The 21,299-nt window shown below is 40.3% G+C and overlaps 6 non-coding genes and 2 pseudogenes across 6 annotated transcripts; 3 read left to right on the forward strand and 5 right to left on the reverse strand.

The window, feature by feature from the left end:
- The first annotated feature begins 5,815 nt into the window (after nucleotides 1–5,815).
- Nucleotides 5,816–5,934, forward strand: LOC149937989 (5S ribosomal RNA). Its single transcript, XR_016481848.1, has one exon. It is a non-coding gene; the product is annotated as a 5S ribosomal RNA (ribosomal RNA).
- A 1,922-nt stretch (nucleotides 5,935–7,856) lies between these two features.
- Nucleotides 7,857–8,043, reverse strand: LOC149937990 (U2 spliceosomal RNA). The gene has a single exon (XR_016481636.1). It is a non-coding gene; the product is annotated as a U2 spliceosomal RNA (small nuclear RNA).
- Nucleotides 8,044–9,472: 1,429 nt separating this feature from the next.
- Nucleotides 9,473–9,614, reverse strand: LOC149937991 (U2 spliceosomal RNA; annotated as a pseudogene).
- A 1,140-nt stretch (nucleotides 9,615–10,754) lies between these two features.
- LOC149937992 (5S ribosomal RNA) lies at nucleotides 10,755–10,873 on the forward strand. The gene has a single exon (XR_016481849.1). It is a non-coding gene; the product is annotated as a 5S ribosomal RNA (ribosomal RNA).
- A 1,914-nt stretch (nucleotides 10,874–12,787) lies between these two features.
- LOC149937993 (U2 spliceosomal RNA) lies at nucleotides 12,788–12,974 on the reverse strand. Its single transcript, XR_016481637.1, has one exon. It is a non-coding gene; the product is annotated as a U2 spliceosomal RNA (small nuclear RNA).
- A 3,143-nt stretch (nucleotides 12,975–16,117) lies between these two features.
- Nucleotides 16,118–16,220, reverse strand: LOC149937994 (U2 spliceosomal RNA; annotated as a pseudogene).
- A 1,142-nt stretch (nucleotides 16,221–17,362) lies between these two features.
- LOC149937995 (5S ribosomal RNA) lies at nucleotides 17,363–17,481 on the forward strand. Its single transcript, XR_016481850.1, has one exon. It is a non-coding gene; the product is annotated as a 5S ribosomal RNA (ribosomal RNA).
- A 1,926-nt stretch (nucleotides 17,482–19,407) lies between these two features.
- On the reverse strand, nucleotides 19,408–19,597 carry LOC149937996 (U2 spliceosomal RNA). The gene has a single exon (XR_016481745.1). It is a non-coding gene; the product is annotated as a U2 spliceosomal RNA (small nuclear RNA).
- Between the last annotated feature and the right edge of the window lie 1,702 nt (nucleotides 19,598–21,299).

The following is a 21,299-nucleotide window of genomic DNA, read 5'->3' on the forward strand; positions in this document are numbered from 1 at the left end:
GAGGGAAAACGGTGAAAGTTGGAGAAATATTGAAAATCAAGTTGGTTGTTCGGAAAGAGGTGCGAAGAATACTTATTCAAGATTCAGAAATCACGGCAGAATTCAGGTAATTAATTTTTGTTTTAAAAGTAATCTTTACTTTCTCTATATTAATATTTATATACGGCTTTTAGGATTTACCAAGACCTGGGCGCCCACTGGCAACAGCAAGGAGAGACGATCGAAATCTCGTTCGAGAAGCAACGAGGAACAAACATTTATCATTAGGAAAACTGAGGGATAGATGGGAGGAAATCTACGGCGTTAGGGCTGTGCACACAACTATTTGGAATAGGTTAAAAGCCAATGGTCTTCGAAGACGCCGTGCTTTATGTAAGCCTTTTTTAACAAATCGTCACAAGATTCTTAGACGCCAGTTTTGTAACGACCTTCTGCGCTGGCCCAGAAATGACTTACGGAGACTTATTCTTTAATCCGATGAAAAGGTGTATAAAAATAAGGTATGGTCCTGAGTTCTTTTTACCTAACTAACATTCGATTTTTAACAGACCTTTCAAAGTTCGGCGTCTTCTCCTACCGTTTGGATGACTAGAAGAAAGGGCAAAGGTCAAAGCCGGCCATGATGCATCGCACTCAAACCAGTGGAAGATTTTCTGTTAATGTGTGGTGCTGCATCGGTGACGGTAAAATAGGTATCCTTCATGAAGTTCAAGGTAGACTTAACGGGGCAAATTATATCGGGATTTTGAGAGAGGCCATGATACCATCGGCTGCGACCATATTCGGATTACAAAATGGTTCGAGGTATTCTTTATAAAACAATTGGGTAAGTGAAATAACTAAACAATTAGCATTGTTTGTATAGGTTTACTTTTATGCACGATAACTGTCCAGCTCATTGCGCTCGGATCGTCCAGAACTTTTTGGAAAATGAAGGTATTGAAGTTTTGGATTGGCCGCCGAACTCCCCGACCTGAACCCTATCGAAAACCTGTGGTCTAAAATTCTCCAACTCATGGAAAAAAGAATACCAACATCAAGGGATGACTTAAGAAATATGATAACAGCGGCGTTTAATGCTATTCCTAATGATTACGCTAGAATATTAACCGACTCTTTTCGTCGTAGGCTGACGAAATGTCAAAGAAGGAGGGGAGAAATGATTCCCTATTAATATTTTTACAAATGTAACATATAAGATAAGCATATTTATTTGTCTATTGTGATTCGAGATAAAATATGTGATCAAAAATATCGCTTTTGCTTTATTTACCTATTTGAAACGCGTATGGCTAACGCGGGTAGTTACATTTAAGAAAGCCTCCCACAGCTTTGGAATCTCAGTATGTCCCGATATTCCGACATAGCTATAAGGTTACTCTTTATATTCGAGCAGGGTAAATGTGTTTGGATTTAAAGGAGCTATCGAAAGTCGCTACTCGGCGCGGACCTTTAATTGATCTTTAAAATAACCAGTCTAACGCAATCTCAGCTTCAGCCTAGCAAATAGCCATACGGTCCTATATTAGTAATAACGATAACGTAAACGTATTAAACACATATGAAGTTAAGTGTTTACTAACATACGTAAATAAACGTTTGAAGTCGTTCGTAGCCCTGGTTAGGCGTAATTTTAAGATTTTTGTAATTGGTATTTGCTACATATTTTGCTGATTACCCGGCGCGGCACCGTGGAGGGGGGGGGGGGTAACAATTGATATATACCACACGGGATTGTAGGTTTCTATTTCTTTACGTTTTTCAATATAAAACCAATACGGTACCCCCCCCCCCCCATAAGTTAGTCTGGAGCTGCCCCGGCGATTTCTAGTTAACTTCCTGAAAATGCTCAAAGCCTTATTCCAACGTGGCGCCAAATCCAATTTTCTTTAATCGGACTGACGCCTACGCATAAAATTACTAGGGCGAAAATTGAATTCGTCGCGAAACTAACAAAAGTAAGCAAGTGGGAACTCGGCTCAACGAAAATGCTACCCAAATTTTATCTCGACTTTCAAATTTGTAACTAAAATAAACACTATATTTAAAATTTATATTTTAAAGTTAGTTAACACTTGTAAAATAAATTTTAAACCATTTTCAATATATAAAAAAAACTTCTAAAAATTTAATTTTTAAGTATTTGAGGAACTTTAAAAAATCTTTGCCTACACCTAAATTTTTTTCTGGCGTCGCCCCTGTTCGTTTCTCAAATGAGCACAAGAAAATATTTATGTTAACCTTCAATTTGTTACATATTTAGAATTAAACAAAAAAGTTTACTTCTAGGAACTATAGATGGCGACAAAACCCGTCAACATTTATTATTTTAAATGGCTTGGTAAGATGTTTAGATATTTCTCAATTTCTGTGAAAACTTCTTTGGTGAATATCTTTTGAACCAATGCGTCGATTTGAATAATTCCAACACTTTCTAAATATAAATCAACCCCGAAGAACACGAAAATCGGGTTTAAAACGACCTGAGATCCAAAATAAAAAAGTTGACACCCCCTCTTTTAGGCCAAAATAGGCCAAATTATAAATCTATCCAGAAAATGATTTTGGCCAATTTGTAGCTAAACATTTTATTAATCTTTTACCGATGTCCGCTTCGACTTGATGCAACTATAAAAGAAATGACGGACGAAAATGTTCGAAATCTCCCACGGGCAAAGACTTTTTGAACAGAGTGTACATGTCACAAGTATGATAACAGTTATAAATTTTCGAGTAATTTGTGAATTGGCATTTCTTTAAATTAAGAACGATAAGGAATTTTTTAACAATACGCCCTGAAATCTATCGATTGTACATAGTTCTTAACGATACCGCTTTTTTATGAAATATATATATACTCCCCCTATGTGTAACTTCATTTGGTTCGCTGAATTTAGTACGTCGAGTTTCCATTATTGTACCACTCCGTCATCTTTATATGCCGATGTAATACATTAAGAGGATTTATTTTATTTGAACTAAAGAAGTTCATTTTTAATAATGATCGCTTCGTTATTTCATCATAATTTCCTGGTGTTGAAGTTCAAGTTAAACAACATAAGACCAGGTAAGTATTCTTTTATATATGTTCTAACTTAACCTTAGAAAATCGTTTTTAAACGTTTAACTAATAGCGCGCAGTGTATTAAATTCGTACGCACATACGAAAAGTCTAAAAGATTGTTAACGTCTTTCAGACCCATTGCTACGTCACAGCTAGAAGCTCCAGCGTCTCCACCGCCATCCCAAAATAAGTTTCATATCTTGGGCCCTAATGGGGCCCGTATCGGATATTAAGTTGGTAAGACCGATACTGAATTTGTTTATTTAAGAAAACGAAAAAATATACATGGCATCGGCTGCCAAGAACAAAGATGAATAAATTCAAAATTGGGCAGAGCTTGAAACAGCCATGGCAACACCTGCGGAGGGATCTAGTTGCAAAACTGACGCCGATGCATCGGAGCCGGAAGCCGCTGTCGATGCATCTCGAGAAGCTTTGTCCTAAAGAGGAGCAGGATCAATGGTCGCTGACTCTTTATCTGCGTCGACAACGCCATCAGCAGTTGTTTCAGAGCAATTAGATCGGCGGCCACGTTCCGTGCATGCAAAGGCCACCTGACCCAGCTTGTGGCGTTTGAAACATAGACCCGACACCGGCGTGAGTGATGGTCCACCTAGCCTTGTTCCAGCCTTCGATGATATTCGGGATTCCGTAGCGCATAAGGATCTGCCTGGTCCCGTTGGTCCGGTTAAGAAAATCCGGGGTGCTGACGAACTTACAGGCGAGAACGTTTCCAAATTGACGTAAACTGGTGGCAATGGAAGCGGCATCGGCGTAACCTGGGATCCCCCTCAAGACGAAAGTGACCCGACGGAGGTAGACGGAAGAGATTGGGCAGGCCTGACCTTTAAAGTCATCGTGTTAGAGTCGATCATGGCATCAAAGAAACGTTGGAAGGTGAACGAGACATCGAAGCGATCGGAGGGCATCGGTTGCAAGCAACAAATGGCGCGGACCCAAACATAGCCTCGAATTAACGAGCGAGATCAACTAAACCGACTGCAGGAGTGGGTAAACTGAAACCGTTTAATGCCCTTGCGGAGACACAGCCATGGTGAAAACTAACGCAGTGTTAATGATTAAGAACGATATTGACATTTTATACAGTTATGTTATGTGTATTGTTTTGTTATGATAACGTTGGTTCTATATAGTGTTTCAAATTATAAATCTGAATATCGTTATAATAAAGCTTTTATTGATTGATTGCTTAATCCATCCTACTTTGTTGATGTTGAATTCAGCGTTGAAGAACATAAGACTGGAAATGTACTTTCCTATATTTGTTTCCATAATTAACTATTGATATAACATTTAAACATATAAATACATTTCGTATCCTTTATATTTTAGTATTTAACGTCCAGGGTAAACACTATTATATCTCCTTTTTTAGGGTGAACCGTGTTCGAGTTGAGTATTGTTTACCTTTGTTGTTAAATTTAAGCATACAAAATCATTTGTTATATTTGAGCATATGGCGTGCAGGGTAATTAAATTCTCGTTTCATAACACGTACACTGAATATTTCTTAAATAGAGTATTCGCTATTCCCTAACTTAATAAAGCCACGTACAGTTATACTTCGAGTATAATATTTGGTAAAAATTAATTTCAAACTATTAAAACATGTTTAACAAAGTAAAAAGAGAGAATTCGAGCATTTCAAATATTTCATAATTACGTCACCGAATGTTGGTCCTGGTGGGAGATGACAACGTTTGTAGCCATCGCGCGAACAAAGGAGAAGACGATATCTTGAATCCGTGAAAGAGAGGTACACCGCCAGGCCCGGACTGGCACTTTTGGGGTCATCGGCTAGAGACAGTAGAGTGGGCCACTTTACCGGGCCGTATGGAAAAAAAATCTAAATGGTGGTTTATAGGACCATAAATAACGTATTAAGTGTACTAGATTCTACGTCAAACGCGTTTAAATGACCATTTAGGAAAAATTTATTATAAGCGAATAGAGCGTTCTATAAAAGTGGACCATAACCGGTCACTTTTCATACAGACTATAGAGCTGGTTCAGCAGGACTAACAACTTTTGTTATTCTTTGGTTTAAGAGAATTCGGCTTATGTCCTGTCTTTATATGAATATTTTAGAGACGTACCTTTTAGGAGTTGTATGAGGCACCCTAGGTGTTGAAGTATGTTTGGGGTTAAGGATATTTTCATGATCTAAGTTTCATCTTAAACACGTGGATTTGGGACTAGTATTTTCGAGAATTTTGCTTATTTGCCATCATACATTTATTACAAAAATCATTTAAAATAAGAAAAAAGGCGCGGAAAGCCGGAAATATGTGAAGCCTAGGCTAGCAACTACGCTACTAATAAAAATTGACTGCTCTCAATTTCTTACGGGTTTGCCAGATAAATATATTTCTCTAAGACGAAAAACCGGCCAAACCTTCACCTCCTCCGAACTCCAAAGGGGGAAAGCACACCACACCAATTTTATAGATTCGTAAACGCGCCTTCCCAATCGACCGCCATCACCTTACAGTCTACGGGGAGGGTGATGAAAAAAACTGGTTTTGGGGGGGGGGGGGGATGAAATTTCTGCGGTAAAGGGCTTGCTCGTTGGTTGTCTGTACGATAATATCGGCGCCCAGTAAACGTTTCTAAAAAGAGTGTATAGAACGTTCTATTGGAGCCGCATGCAGCCGGTGGCCCTCGGCGATCACCAACCTACCAGGACCTGGCTAGTCGCGGCTTGTCCACCGCTATCAATTACACTCTAGCGGCAACGGCCATATCACGCTGAATACACCGGTTCTCGTCTGATCACCGAAGTTAAGCAGCGTCGAGCGCGGTCAGTACTTGGGAGGGAGACCACCTGGGAACACCGCGTGCCGTTGGCTACTCATTTATTTTCGCGGGATGGGATTTGCGTCTTTTAACAGGAAAATACCTTCATCCTATCATTTTGACGCTGCTTTTTTTATGCAATTAAAAGTTCGCCCAGACGATAATATTATTTCGGTCAACTCTTGGCCTTTTTTTAACAACTGGCAGCATCTTCCCGTGAATAAAATACATGTTAGTATCAAAATTGAACAAAATAAAATGGCGAGAAAATTGGTTTTTATTTTATTCTACTTAAGGCTTGTACTTAAAATAGTACTAACTTACTTACTTACTTACTTACTTACTTACTTACTTACTTACTTACTTACTTACTTACTAACTAACTAACTAACTAACTAACTAACTAACTAACTAACTAACTAACTAACTAACTAACGTTTATCTCTAAACAAAAACATTTCCGCGGTAAAATCCACTCTGAAATGGCCTTTTCTGGTTTTGGAATTAAGTCCAAAGTTAAAATTTTATTAACAAATTCTAATTGTGAAATATATTTTTTGTTCTAAATTTTAATCTTAAATGTAATTTAAATAGTTGAATCTAAAAAAGGACTTTTGGAAAATGTTTCATATAAGGTTTTATCATGGGACAGCCGCATGGATTAGGGGAGAAACCCAAAAATACAAAATATCAAAACAAACCACAGACAGAGATATATTTTTTAAACAAAATAATATAGCTAACTTTTATCTATTAATTGTTTTAGGTGATGTAGTTTATGTAAAATATAAAAATGAACCTTGGCACAATATAAATTTAATGTCATGTTTTATTGATACTTAGAAAAAGTAACAAACATTTCAAAAGTCAGATCTTTGAGATCCTTATTAGAAAAATATAACATTTTAAATCCGAACTCCTCTATAAATATTAAAATTATAAATTCCTAATCTACTTTAACAAAAGATATATCATATTAAGTTTAATACTATTAATGTTAGGAATAATCATGACTTTGAGATAAATAGAACAAAAATATTTAATTCCAAATATAGTTAATTATAGAGCAATATATAATAAATGATTTTGTACTTACCAAAAATAAGCCTTGCCACTTTATATCTTGGTAATGTAGCCGCCGCATGGGCGAAGCCGCGGGCGGCGGGCCCCCGGCGGCGACTCACTGTCCACGGAAGACGGGAAGAGAAAAAAAATGGAGAGGGGCTTATTTCGTGTTTTCTCTTTACGCGGAACATCTTGGCTGGAACCCAATGACGTAAAAATGAGGGGCGCGCTGTCTCTACCCACCATACCGAAACCCGCGAATTTACGTTATGAAAACCGGTTCCTTCAGCCAACCACTTAGAACATGCACGATTTACGAACCTTGGGTTACGAATAAAACCACAGGAATAACACAGAACAACCTCTTTTCGCGCCTTTATTTTACCCCTCTTACTTGCCTCCCGCTCGTCGGCCATTGCCTCTGCCCTTAGCGGGGAGTCTAGCATCCACTCCTTGGGTATCCATAATGGAGGATAGGACTGAAAGGGGGAAAACCAAGCACGGACGCGCCCAGGAAAATACCAAGGAGGATAGGAAGGGAGGCGAAGTAGGAGGGATGAACGCGGCAGCATCCTTGTAAGAAGCTTAGCGGCGGAAAAATGGCGGCTAGACGTAGCGTAGCTGCCGCAATCTTGCCGCCATTCATCCCTCCTACTTCGCCTCCCTTCCTATCCTCCGTGAAAATACCGCGAAAAAGAGTGTATAACTAGGTAAAAGAAAATTAAAAACTGGAATCTTTCCGATTCTTCATTATTAACTATTCGACAATAAGGATTTTACCACTTATGACGTCAGAGGGGCAATATATTATAATAAAGAAATAAATATAAAGACAGCCAAATAACATTGCCCGGAAATACTGTGTTGCGCAGTGCGCCATTATAAGACCGTTTGATTTTTGATTTCAAGAGAGAAGTGGGCCGATCCCGGATTTACTGCAATACCAGGCCGACCCGTGGCGGAGGTGGAGCAAGCTCCGACCACTCCGTCGCCGTCCAAAAATAAGTTTAATATCTTGGGCCCCGATGGGACCCGTATCAGATATTAAGCTGATAAGAACAGATACTGAATTTGTTTATTAAAAATTTCAATAAAATACAGTACCCTGTCAGATAGTTCCTGTTTTTTTAAATTAGTTTAAATTAAAACAGGTCATTAAATAGATATAAAATTTAAAAAGTATAAAACTAATTAGTTCATAGAGATAAAACAGAGGTAAAGTTTAAAATTAATAAAAACTTCAACGTGAAGATTTCCCTTTTTTGGTTTCTTTGGTGGGAGTGGTACTGCGTGGGCGTTTTTGGTAGTTTTGGATTTCTAATTTAATTTCGGCAAAGTATTCGGCTATGGACCAGTTAACATTACCGTCCTGGCCATAGGGTACTGTCTTGATGTGTTCGATAAGCATATGTAGTTCTTGTTTGGTTAAATGTTTTATAGGTGGTCTCGTTCCTGGTATCCAGGTCGTGGGATCATATGGAGGTCTGGCTGTTGCGGTGATTTCTTTTGAGGTGGTACCGGAGTCGGAGGAGTTCTTTTTTGGTTTGCTGTTTGTTGATTCAGGTTTAGGTTCGTCGGGTTTTGGTGCTGTTTTCAGGGCATCGGAGTATTGGCTGGTTTTGACTGGAGGATCTGGGTTCTTCTTGGATGGTTCGGGTGACGTCATCGTCCAGCTCTCTTCAGAGCTTTTTGATTCGTCGGCTGCGGTAAGTATGGGTAAGTTACTTGTTTGATTTTCTTGGTTTTCTTTCAGGTTATCGTCTCGAGTGGTGGCGTTGGTGGGTATAGGTGTGGAGTTTCTGGTTATTTCAGGATCTTTGGGTAAGTCGTCGTTGGTTTCAGGTTTGTCTGCCATCTGGTTTTTCTTCTTCTCGCAGGTAGAGGCTATATGCCCCTCCTGGTCGCAGAAGAAACATTTTTTCGCGACGCCGGTATAATATACCAGCGCCCGGCTGCGTCCGAAATAAAGAACGTTAGGAATCGTTTTATTAATTTTTATTTTTACCGATCGGTTGCCGTTTTTGATTCCTTTTAGCTCTTTATATTCATCTAGGCGATGTGCCTTTATGTCTCCGTACTGTCGTAGGGTCGTCAAAATTGAATCCCACTGTATCCATGATGGGAGCTGTTTGATGGTTAACCAGGTGCCGTCATCCTCGACACTGGAAATCTTACAGGATGCATTGTTTACCGTTATTTCTCCATAGGAGATCGCTTGTTGTAGGAAGGCCAAGGTCGTAAAAGTGAGTAGAAAGCACTCTTTGCCAACAGATTGCAGCGTATCAATACTGTTGGGTCCGAGTTTGTCGAGGAAAGTACGAGCAACATCCAAGAAGTCGGCGTTAACTTCAAGGCGAGCAGTCTTCTTCTTCACCTCCATAGCCATCGTGGCTATGAGAGGATCCGCAAAGTAGAGAAAGTCCAAGGGAGCAGCGTCTCACACAGAAAAGGATTCCAGGAGCAGCGACGTCAGGTAGGTTTTTCTTTTTTCAGGAACGGGCAACAGAGCATCAGCGGATCAAATCGGCACAGGAACGGAACATGCAGCAAGGCAGGCAAACTCGCCTTATAGGCGTAGAAACACTTCTCGCCCCTCGACTAAGATCTCGGAATAATACTGCAGAACAGATACTACACTTTGATCTTAGCCAAAAGGCCGAGAAGCGATAACCCGCTAGGAGCCGTCACTGTTTAACAAAGTAAAAAGAGAGAATTCGAGCATTTCAAATATTTCATAATTACGTCACCGAATGTTGGTCCTGGTGGGAGATGACAACGTTTGTAGCCATCGCGCGAACAAAGGAGAAGACGATATCTTGAATCCGTGAAAGAGAGGTACACCGCCAGGCCCGGACTGGCACTTTTGGGGTCATCGGCTAGAGACAGTAGAGTGGGCCACTTTACCGGGCCGTATGGAAAAAAAATCTAAATGGTGGTTTATAGGACCATAAATAACGTATTAAGTGTACTAGATTCTACGTCAAACGCGTTTAAATGACCATTTAGGAAAAATTTATTATAAGCGAATAGAGCGTTCTATAAAAGTGGACCATAACCGGTCACTTTTCATACAGACTATAGAGCTGGTTCAGCAGGACTAACAACTTTTGTTATTCTTTGGTTTAAGAGAATTCGGCTTATGTCCTGTCTTTATATGAATATTTTAGAGACGTACCTTTTAGGAGTTGTAGGAGGCACCCTAGGTGTTGAAGTATGTTTGGGGTTAAGGATATTTTCATGATCTAAGTTTCATCTTAAACACGTGGATTTGGGACTAGTATTTTCGAGAATTTTGCTTATTTGCCATCATACATTTATTACAAAAATCATTTAAAATAAGAAAAAAGGCGCGGAAAGCCGGAAATATGTGAAGCCTAGGCTAGCAACTACGCTACTAATAAAAATTGACTGCTCTCAATTTCTTACGGGTTTGCCAGATAAATATATTTCTCTAAGACGAAAAACCGGCCAAACCTTCACCTCCTCCGAACTCCAAAGGGGGAAAGCACACCACACCAATTTTATAGATTCGTAAACGCGCCTTCCCAATCGACCGCCATCACCTTACAGTCTACGGGGAGGGTGATGAAAAAAACTGGTTTTGGGGGGGGGGGGGATGAAATTTCTGCGGTAAAGGGCTTGCTCGTTGGTTGTCTGTACGATAATATCGGCGCCCAGTAAACGTTTCTAAAAAGAGTGTATAGAACGTTCTATTGGAGCCGCATGCAGCCGGTGGCCCTCGGCGATCACCAACCTACCAGGACCTGGCTAGTCGCGGCTTGTCCACCGCTATCAATTACACTCTAGCGGCAACGGCCATATCACGCTGAATACACCGGTTCTCGTCTGATCACCGAAGTTAAGCAGCGTCGAGCGCGGTCAGTACTTGGGAGGGAGACCACCTGGGAACACCGCGTGCCGTTGGCTACTCATTTATTTTCGCGGGATGGGATTTGCGTCTTTTAACAGGAAAATACCTTCATCCTATCATTTTGACGCTGCTTTTTTTATGCAATTAAAAGTTCGCCCAGACGATAATATTATTTCGGTCAACTCTTGGCCTTTTTTTAACAACTGGCAGCATCTTCCCGTGAATAAAATACATGTTAGTATCAAAATTGAACAAAATAAAATGGCGAGAAAATTGGTTTTTATTTTATTCTACTTAAGGCTTGTACTTAAAATAGTACTAACTTACTTACTTACTTACTTACTTACTTACTTACTTACTTACTTACTAACTAACTAACTAACTAACTAACTAACTAACTAACTAACTAACTAACTAACTAACTAACTAACGTTTATCTCTAAACAAAAACATTTCCGCGGTAAAATCCACTCTGAAATGGCCTTTTCTGGTTTTGGAATTAAGTCCAAAGTTAAAATTTTATTAACAAATTCTAATTGTGAAATATATTTTTTGTTCTAAATTTTAATCTTAAATGTAATTTAAATAGTTGAATCTAAAAAAGGACTTTTGGAAAATGTTTCATATAAGGTTTTATCATGGGACAGCCGCATGGATTAGGGGAGTAACCCAAAAATACAAAATATCAAAACAAACCACAGACAGAGATATATTTTTTAAACAAAATAATATAGCTAACTTTTATCTATTAATTGTTTTAGGTGATGTAGTTTATGTAAAATATAAAAATGAACCTTGGCACAATATAAATTTAATGTCATGTTTTATTGATACTTAGAAAAAGTAACAAACATTTCAAAAGTCAGATCTTTGAGATCCTTATTAGAAAAATATAACATTTTAAATCCGAACTCCTCTATAAATATTAAAATTATAAATTCCTAATCTACTTTAACAAAAGATATATCATATTAAGTTTAATACTATTAATGTTAGGAATAATCATGACTTTGAGATAAATAGAACAAAAATATTTAATTCCAAATATAGTTAATTATAGAGCAATATATAATAAATGATTTTGTACTTACCAAAAATAAGCCTTGCCACTTTATATCTTGGTAATGTAGCCGCCGCATGGGCGAAGCCGCGGGCGGCGGGCCCCCGGCGGCGACTCACTGTCCACGGAAGACGGGAAGAGAAAAAAAATGGAGAGGGGCTTATTTCGTGTTTTCTCTTTACGCGGAACATCTTGGCTGGAACCCAATGACGTAAAAATGAGGGGCGCGCTGTCTCTACCCACCATACCGAAACCCGCGAATTTACGTTATGAAAACCGGTTCCTTCAGCCAACCACTTAGAACATGCACGATTTACGAACCTTGGGTTACGAATAAAACCACAGGAATAACACAGAACAACCTCTTTTCGCGCCTTTATTTTACCCCTCTTACTTGCCTCCCGCTCGTCGGCCATTGCCTCTGCCCTTAGCGGGGAGTCTAGCATCCACTCCTTGGGTATCCATAATGGAGGATAGGACTGAAAGGGGGAAAACCAAGCACGGACGCGCCCAGGAAAATACCAAGGAGGATAGGAAGGGAGGCGAAGTAGGAGGGATGAACGCGGCAGCATCCTTGTAAGAAGCTTAGCGGCGGAAAAATGGCGGCTAGACGTAGCGTAGCTGCCGCAATCTTGCCGCCATTCATCCCTCCTACTTCGCCTCCCTTCCTATCCTCCGTGAAAATACCGCGAAAAAGAGTGTATAACTAGGTAAAAGAAAATTAAAAACTGGAATCTTTCCGATTCTTCATTATTAACTATTCGACAATAAGGATTTTACCACTTATGACGTCAGAGGGGCAATATATTATAATAAAGAAATAAATATAAAGACAGCCAAATAACATTGCCCGGAAATACTGTGTTGCGCAGTGCGCCATTATAAGACCGTTTGATTTTTGATTTCAAGAGAGAAGTGGGCCGATCCCGGATTTACTGCAATACCAGGCCGACCCGTGGCGGAGGTGGAGCAAGCTCCGACCACTCCGTCGCCGTCCAAAAATAAGTTTAATATCTTGGGCCCCGATGGGACCCGTATCAGATATTAAGCTGATAAGAACAGATACTGAATTTGTTTATTAAAAATTTCAATAAAATACAGTACCCTGTCAGATAGTTCCTGTTTTTTTAAATTAGTTTAAATTAAAACAGGTCATTAAATAGATATAAAATTTAAAAAGTATAAAACTAATTAGTTCATAGAGATAAAACAGAGGTAAAGTTTAAAATTAATAAAAACTTCAACGTGAAGATTTCCCTTTTTTGGTTTCTTTGGTGGGAGTGGTACTGCGTGGGCGTTTTTGGTAGTTTTGGATTTCTAATTTAATTTCGGCAAAGTATTCGGCTATGGACCAGTTAACATTACCGTCCTGGCCATAGGGTACTGTCTTGATGTGTTCGATAAGCATATGTAGTTCTTGTTTGGTTAAATGTTTTATAGGTGGTCTCGTTCCTGGTATCCAGGTCGTGGGATCATATGGAGGTCTGGCTGTTGCGGTGATTTCTTTTGAGGTGGTACCGGAGTCGGAGGAGTTCTTTTTTGGTTTGCTGTTTGTTGATTCAGGTTTAGGTTCGTCGGGTTTTGGTGCTGTTTTCAGGGCATCGGAGTATTGGCTGGTTTTGACTGGAGGATCTGGGTTCTTCTTGGATGGTTCGGGTGACGTCATCGTCCAGCTCTCTTCAGAGCTTTTTGATTCGTCGGCTGCGGTAAGTATGGGTAAGTTACTTGTTTGATTTTCTTGGTTTTCTTTCAGGTTATCGTCTCGAGTGGTGGCGTTGGTGGGTATAGGTGTGGAGTTTCTGGTTATTTCAGGATCTTTGGGTAAGTCGTCGTTGGTTTCAGGTTTGTCTGCCATCTGGTTTTTCTTCTTCTCGCAGGTAGAGGCTATATGCCCCTCCTGGTCGCAGAAGAAACATTTTTTCGCGACGCCGGTATAATATACCAGCGCCCGGCTGCGTCCGAAATAAAGAACGTTAGGAATCGTTTTATTAATTTTTATTTTTACCGATCGGTTGCCGTTTTTGATTCCTTTTAGCTCTTTATATTCATCTAGGCGATGTGCCTTTATGTCTCCGTACTGTCGTAGGGTCGTCAAAATTGAATCCCACTGTATCCATGATGGGAGCTGTTTGATGGTTAACCAGGTGCCGTCATCCTCGACACTGGAAATCTTACAGGATGCATTGTTTACCGTTATTTCTCCATAGGAGATCGCTTGTTGTAGGAAGGCCAAGGTCGTAAAAGTGAGTAGAAAGCACTCTTTGCCAACAGATTGCAGCGTATCAATACTGTTGGGTCCGAGTTTGTCGAGGAAAGTACGAGCAACATCCAAGAAGTCGGCGTTAACTTCAAGGCGAGCAGTCTTCTTCTTCACCTCCATAGCCATCGTGGCTATGAGAGGATCCGCAAAGTAGAGAAAGTCCAAGGGAGCAGCGTCTCACACAGAAAAGGATTCCAGGAGCAGCGACGTCAGGTAGGTTTTTCTTTTTTCAGGAACGGGCAACAGAGCATCAGCGGATCAAATCGGCACAGGAACGGAACATGCAGCAAGGCAGGCAAACTCGCCTTATAGGCGTAGAAACACTTCTCGCCCCTCGACTAAGATCTCGGAATAATACTGCAGAACAGATACTTTTAATTGTTTATTAAAAGCTTCGTTGTTTTTTACATTGGACATTTTTACATTTTTTATATGTGTTCGCGTTTTAAATTAATTAAATTATCGCGAAACAGAGTCAAGTTCATAGTCAAGGTAAGTATACACTTTTGTTATAGGTTTTTAAGCATATAACTAATTTTCTTTTTTTTTTTTTTTTTTTCAGGTTTAAAACAAAAGGAGTTGAGTAAAGTTAAAAACTTTTAAAACAAAACACTATAAATGATCGAGATAAAAACTAAAAAAGGTGGCAAATAAAATATATGAACAATACATTAAAATATACTTTAAAAAAAAGCATATTAAAAGGCATCAGAAATATATTTACAAAACTCAGTATGTGACGTATTCTATATACAAATCTTGTTCTGGCGTGGATTTGGTGGCACTGGCGAAAGTCTTCTTCTCGTCGTTCAGGGTCTTTCCCTTCTTGGCAGCAATTCCTGGAGAGTTGGACATGCGTCGTTTTGAAAATTTTTCCTGTTCCTTGCTGACGATCTTTAAATACAGCTGTTTCCTGGTTTCGGTTGTTCCGTTCATGGTCTCGAGGTGTTCTTTCAATGATTGAAGTTGCGCTTGTGAATAATTGCTGATGGTTTCTAGAGCTTTTGGGTTGACGTATGAGTCCTGGGGGTCGCTGGGTGGTGCCTCTTGTGGTGTTGCTGCTTCTGCTAATGGATCGTGTTCTTTAGCAGAAGTACTGTTGAGTGGCTCCTGGACGCGCTCGGGCTGTTCCTTTGGAGACTCTTTCTGGCCTTCCTCCATGGGTTGGTTCTGCTCTGCTAGTCGGGCTCGTTTGACTTCACACGTGGAAGAGTTGTGACCTTCTTCGTCGCAAAAAAAGCATTTTTTGACGACGCCTGTGTAGTATATTAGTGCCCTGCTTCGTCCAAAAAAGAGGACATTCGGGATAGTTTTGCTCATGATTATTTTTACCGAACGGTCACCATTTTTTAAACCTTTTAATTCGGGGTATTCATCCAGACGGTGGGCTTTGATGGTTCCATATTGTCGTAGTGTGGTAAGTATTGCGTCCCACTGTATCCAGGAGGGGAGGTTCTTTATTGTGAGCCAGACACCGTCGTCTTCGATGCTGGTAATCTTGCATAGTTTTTCGTTGATGGACAGCTCTCCATAGGAGACAGCTTGCTGGAGGAAGGCCAGAGTGGTAAAGGTGAGTAGGTAACAACTTTTTCCAACAGGTTGAAGAGTCTCCAAGCACTGTGGTCCAAGTTTTTCGTAGAAGGTCCGAGCGACGTCCAGGAATCCGGCGTCGACTTCAAGCCGGGCAGTCCGTTTTTTTACCTCTGCAGCCATTAAGGCTGTGGAGAGGTCGTCGGTTGAAGGTAAGTCCCAAGAAGGAACGGCGTCAAAAGGTAATGGCAGGAGTCAGCCAAGTCAGGATACGGCGTAGTGACCAGGAACAGCAGCGACAGGTAAGTCTCAGCAGGACCAGGACCAGGAACAGCAGCGGAGTCAGGAACAGCAGAGGAACCGGAAACAGCAGCGGCAGCTTCAGAAGCAGGAACAGGAACAGGAACGTCAGGATACCGGCAGGTAAGTCAGCATCGCAGGAACTAGCTGTATAGCTGGAAAACTCGCTTGACGGCCTTTCGGCCAAGATTTCAGCGAAATAGCTGGGAACAGATACTACACTTTGATCTTAGCCAAAAGGCCGAGAAGCGATAACCCGCTAGGAGCCGTCACTGTTTAACAAAGTAAAAAGAGAGAATTCGAGCATTTCAAATATTTCATAATTACGTCACCGAATGTTGGTCCTGGTGGGAGATGACAACGTTTGTAGCCATCGCGCGAACAAAGGAGAAGACGATATCTTGAATCCGTGAAAGAGAGGTACACCGCCAGGCCCGGACTGGCACTTTTGGGGTCATCGGCTAGAGACAGTAGAGTGGGCCACTTTACCGGGCCGTATGGAAAAAAAATCTAAATGGTGGTTTATAGGACCATAAATAACGTATTAAGTGTACTAGATTCTACGTCAAACGCGTTTAAATGACCATTTAGGAAAAATTTATTATAAGCGAATAGAGCGTTCTATAAAAGTGGACCATAACCGGTCACTTTTCATACAGACTATAGAGCTGGTTCAGCAGGACTAACAACTTTTGTTATTCTTTGGTTTAAGAGAATTCGGCTTATGTCCTGTCTTTAAATGAATATTTTAGAGACGTACCTTTTAGGAGTTGTAGGAGGCACCCTAGGTGTTGAAGTATGTTTGGGGTTAAGGATATTTTCATGATCTAAGTTTCATCTTAAACACGTGGATTTGGGACTAGTATTTTCGAGAATTTTGCTTATTTGCCATCATACATTTATTACAAAAATCATTTAAAATAAGAAAAAAGGCGCGGAAAGCCGGAAATATGTGAAGCCTAGGCTAGCAACTACGCTACTAATAAAAATTGACTGCTCTCAATTTCTTACGGGTTTGCCAGATAAATATATTTCTCTAAGACGAAAAACCGGCCAAACCTTCACCTCCTCCGAACTCCAAAGGGGGAAAGCACACCACACCAATTTTATAGATTCGTAAACGCGCCTTCCCAATCGACCGCCATCACCTTACAGTCTACGGGGAGGGTGATGAAAAAAACTGGTTTTGGGGGGGGGGGGGGGATGAAATTTCTGCGGTAAAGGGCTTGCTCGTTGGTTGTCTGTACGATAATATCGGCGCCCAGTAAACGTTTCTAAAAAGAGTGTATAGAACGTTCTATTGGAGCCGCATGCAGCCGGTGGCCCTCGGCGATCACCAACCTACCAGGACCTGGCTAGTCGCGGCTTGTCCACCGCTATCAATTACACTCTAGCGGCAACGGCCATATCACGCTGAATACACCGGTTCTCGTCTGATCACCGAAGTTAAGCAGCGTCGAGCGCGGTCAGTACTTGGGAGGGAGACCACCTGGGAACACCGCGTGCCGTTGGCTACTCATTTATTTTCGCGGGATGGGATTTGCGTCTTTTAACAGGAAAATACCTTCATCCTATCATTTTGACGCTGCTTTTTTTATGCAATTAAAAGTTCGCCCAGACGATAATATTATTTCGGTCAACTCTTGGCCTTTTTTTAACAACTGGCAGCATCTTCCCGTGAATAAAATACATGTTAGTATCAAAATTGAACAAAATAAAATGGCGAGAAAATTGGTTTTTATTTTATTCTACTTAAGGCTTGTACTTAAAATAGTACTAACTTACTTACTTACTTACTTACTTACTTACTTACTTACTTACTTACTTACTTACTTACTAACTAACTAACTAACTAACTAACTAACTAACTAACTAACTAACTAACTAACTAACTAACTAACGTTTATCTCTAAACAAAAACATTTCCGCGGTAAAATCCACTCTGAAATGGCCTTTTCTGGTTTTGGAATTAAGTCCAAAGTTAAAATTTTATTAACAAATTCTAATTGTGAAATATATTTTTTGTTCTAAATTTTAATCTTAAATGTAATTTAAATAGTTGAATCTAAAAAAGGACTTTTGGAAAATGTTTCATATAAGGTTTTATCATGGGACAGCCGCATGGATTAGGGGAGTAACCCAAAAATACAAAATATCAAAACAAACCACAGACAGAGATATATTTTTTAAACAAAATAATATAGCTAACTTTTATCTATTAATTGTTTTAGGTGATGTAGTTTATGTAAAATATAAAAATGAACCTTGGCACAATATAAATTTAATGTCATGTTTTATTGATACTTAGAAAAAGTAACAAACATTTCAAAAGTCAGATCTTTGAGATCCTTATTAGAAAAATATAACATTTTAAATCCGAACTCCTCTATAAATATTAAAATTATAAATTCCTAATCTACTTTAACAAAAGATATATCATATTAAGTTTAATACTATTAATGTTAGGAATAATCATGACTTTGAGATAAATAGAACAAAAATATTTAATTCCAAATATAGTTAATTATAGAGCAATATATAATAAATGATTTTGTACTTACCAAAAATAAGCCTTGCCACTTTATATCTTGGTAATGTAGCCGCCGCATGGGCGAAGCCGCGGGCGGCGGGCCCCCGGCGGCGACTCACTGTCCACGGAAGACGGGAAGAGAAAAAAAATGGAGAGGGGCTTATTTCGTGTTTTCTCTTTACGCGGAACATCTTGGCTGGAACCCAATGACGTAAAAATGAGGGGCGCGCTGTCTCTACCCACCATACCGAAACCCGCGAATTTACGTTATGAAAACCGGTTCCTTCAGCCAACCACTTAGAACATGCACGATTTACGAACCTTGGGTTACGAATAAAACCACAGGAATAACACAGAACAACCTCTTTTCGCGCCTTTATTTTACCCCTCTTACTTGCCTCCCGCTCGTCGGCCATTGCCTCTGCCCTTAGCGGGGAGTCTAGCATCCACTCCTTGGGTATCCATAATGGAGGATAGGACTGAAAGGGGGAAAACCAAGCACGGACGCGCCCAGGAAAATACCAAGGAGGATAGGAAGGGAGGCGAAGTAGGAGGGATGAACGCGGCAGCATCCTTGTAAGAAGCTTAGCGGCGGAAAAATGGCGGCTAGACGTAGCGTAGCTGCCGCAATCTTGCCGCCATTCATCCCTCCTACTTCGCCTCCCTTCCTATCCTCCGTGAAAATACCGCGAAAAAGAGTGTATAACTAGGTAAAAGAAAATTAAAAACTGGAATCTTTCCGATTCTTCATTATTAACTATTCGACAATAAGGATTTTACCACTTATGACGTCAGAGGGGCAATATATTATAATAAAGAAATAAATATAAAGACAGCCAAATAACATTGCCCGGAAATACTGTGTTGCGCAGTGCGCCATTATAAGACCGTTTGATTTTTGATTTCAAGAGAGAAGTGGGCCGATCCCGGATTTACTGCAATACCAGGCCGACCCGTGGCGGAGGTGGAGCAAGCTCCGACCACTCCGTCGCCGTCCAAAAATAAGTTTAATATCTTGGGCCCCGATGGGACCCGTATCAGATATTAAGCTGATAAGAACAGATACTGAATTTGTTTATTTGAAATTCTGGTCAAGGTTACAAATGTCCGCGTTAATATTAATTAATTTATCGCGAACACTGTATTTAAACAAGATGAAGAAATTGTTACATACATCAGTCAAAGCATTAGCGAGCGTTACAATACTTGTTCCAAGAAAAAAAAAATTAGACGTGATTATATATAAAAAAACTATTTACAGATAAAAACTATTTACAGATTATCTACATGTCGAGCGAAGGTAAGTAAATATTATTTACTTCTGATATTTGTATTACTTTACATTTAAGCATACAATTCTATTTTTTTCCTTTTTTTCAGGTTCTACAGTTTGAAGGTAAGTATATCAGGTAAGTTTTTTCTCTTTACAATAGGGTCTAAATAGTTTTTTCTAATAAATTTTCTTTTACAGGGTAAACAAGTTTTGCGGTACGTATCAGGTAAGTTTTTCATTTAAGCATACAACAAACTAGTAAAAGTTATATAACCAGAACGTTTTAAAATTGTAAAGTTAAAATTTACAATAAAAACATTTAAAACTGAGAAAGTAATTTAAAAACATAATTACTTATCACAATAAGGGCTTATTTTTTCCCTTTTTTGGTATATGTTCCTGATGGGGAAGTCTGTACCCGTTTCCTGCGAGTTTGCAAGGTGGCGCGCGCCTCAGTCAAGAATTCTTCACGCCATCTAAGTAGTTCTGGTGACTCTGTGACAAAGTTCCGTGCACGATGGCAAAAGTTCTCCAATTCATTTTCGGTCATTTCCGACCAATTCCAATCGCGTTCGTAGATGGGTTCTTCATATGCTGGCTCCTGTGAATTCGGAGAAGACTTCGAATCAGATTCGTGATGTGGTGGAGTTTTTAAAATCGTGGCGTAACTCCCGGAAATTTTGGGTGATTCCAAAGACTTGTGGGAAGGTCCTGATAGAGAAAGGCCCCAGCCATCTTCTCCCTCAACGAAGTTTCCTGCTTCCTGTTCCTCTTCGTCCATTTTTTCTAGAGTATCACCTGCGTTAGTGACAGCTGCCTTGTCCGCTACTTGTGGCGTTGCTGAACTTCCGGGTTTGTCTGAGCCTTCGGGTGCCGGGATCTGGTCTTGAGTATCCGTGTTCTGCGGAGACGGGCGGACTTTTTTCCTTTTCTTGGGGCAATCCCGAACCTGATGACTGTCCTTTCGACAATAAAAGCACATTCGCTGGACCCCTTGGTAGACCAGCTGGATACGATGTCCACTGATGGTCATCAGGTTCGGGATTGGGCTCTTGACCTTCACCTCCAGCCGCCGATTTCCGTTACGAACGTCCTTCAACGGTCCCTTCTGGAAAGTTTCCCATGTTTCGGACAAAACCTCTCCGTAGTTTTTCAGAGCAGCCTTTAAAAAGCTTAATTCCCACCAACTAGGTGCGCCTTTCACGGTGATTTGGGTTACAGGATCAGCCACTCCAACGATGGATAAATGCTTCTCCCCAACGATTATACCAGCGTCAACAGCCTTTTGGTACGATACGATGTCCTTGAAGGATATCTGCGCCTCAGACTTCCCAATCATTTGGAAGACTGTGATACTCTTGGGGCCAATGCAGTCGAAAAGAGCAAAAGCCAAATCTTCTACATTGACCCCGTCGAATTTGATTCGTGCAGTGGCCTGCTTCGAAGACGAGGACTCCGCTGGAGTCGACTTCGACGCTACAGGAGGCATGGCGAACGTTTGTGGAAACCGCCGAAGCGGAGACCGGTAC

The sequence above is a fragment of the Leiobunum rupestre genome, chromosome 6, assembly GCF_980474605.1.
Source record: "Leiobunum rupestre chromosome 6, qqLeiRupe1.1.hap1, whole genome shotgun sequence".
NCBI lineage: Eukaryota > Metazoa > Arthropoda > Arachnida > Opiliones > Sclerosomatidae > Leiobunum > Leiobunum rupestre.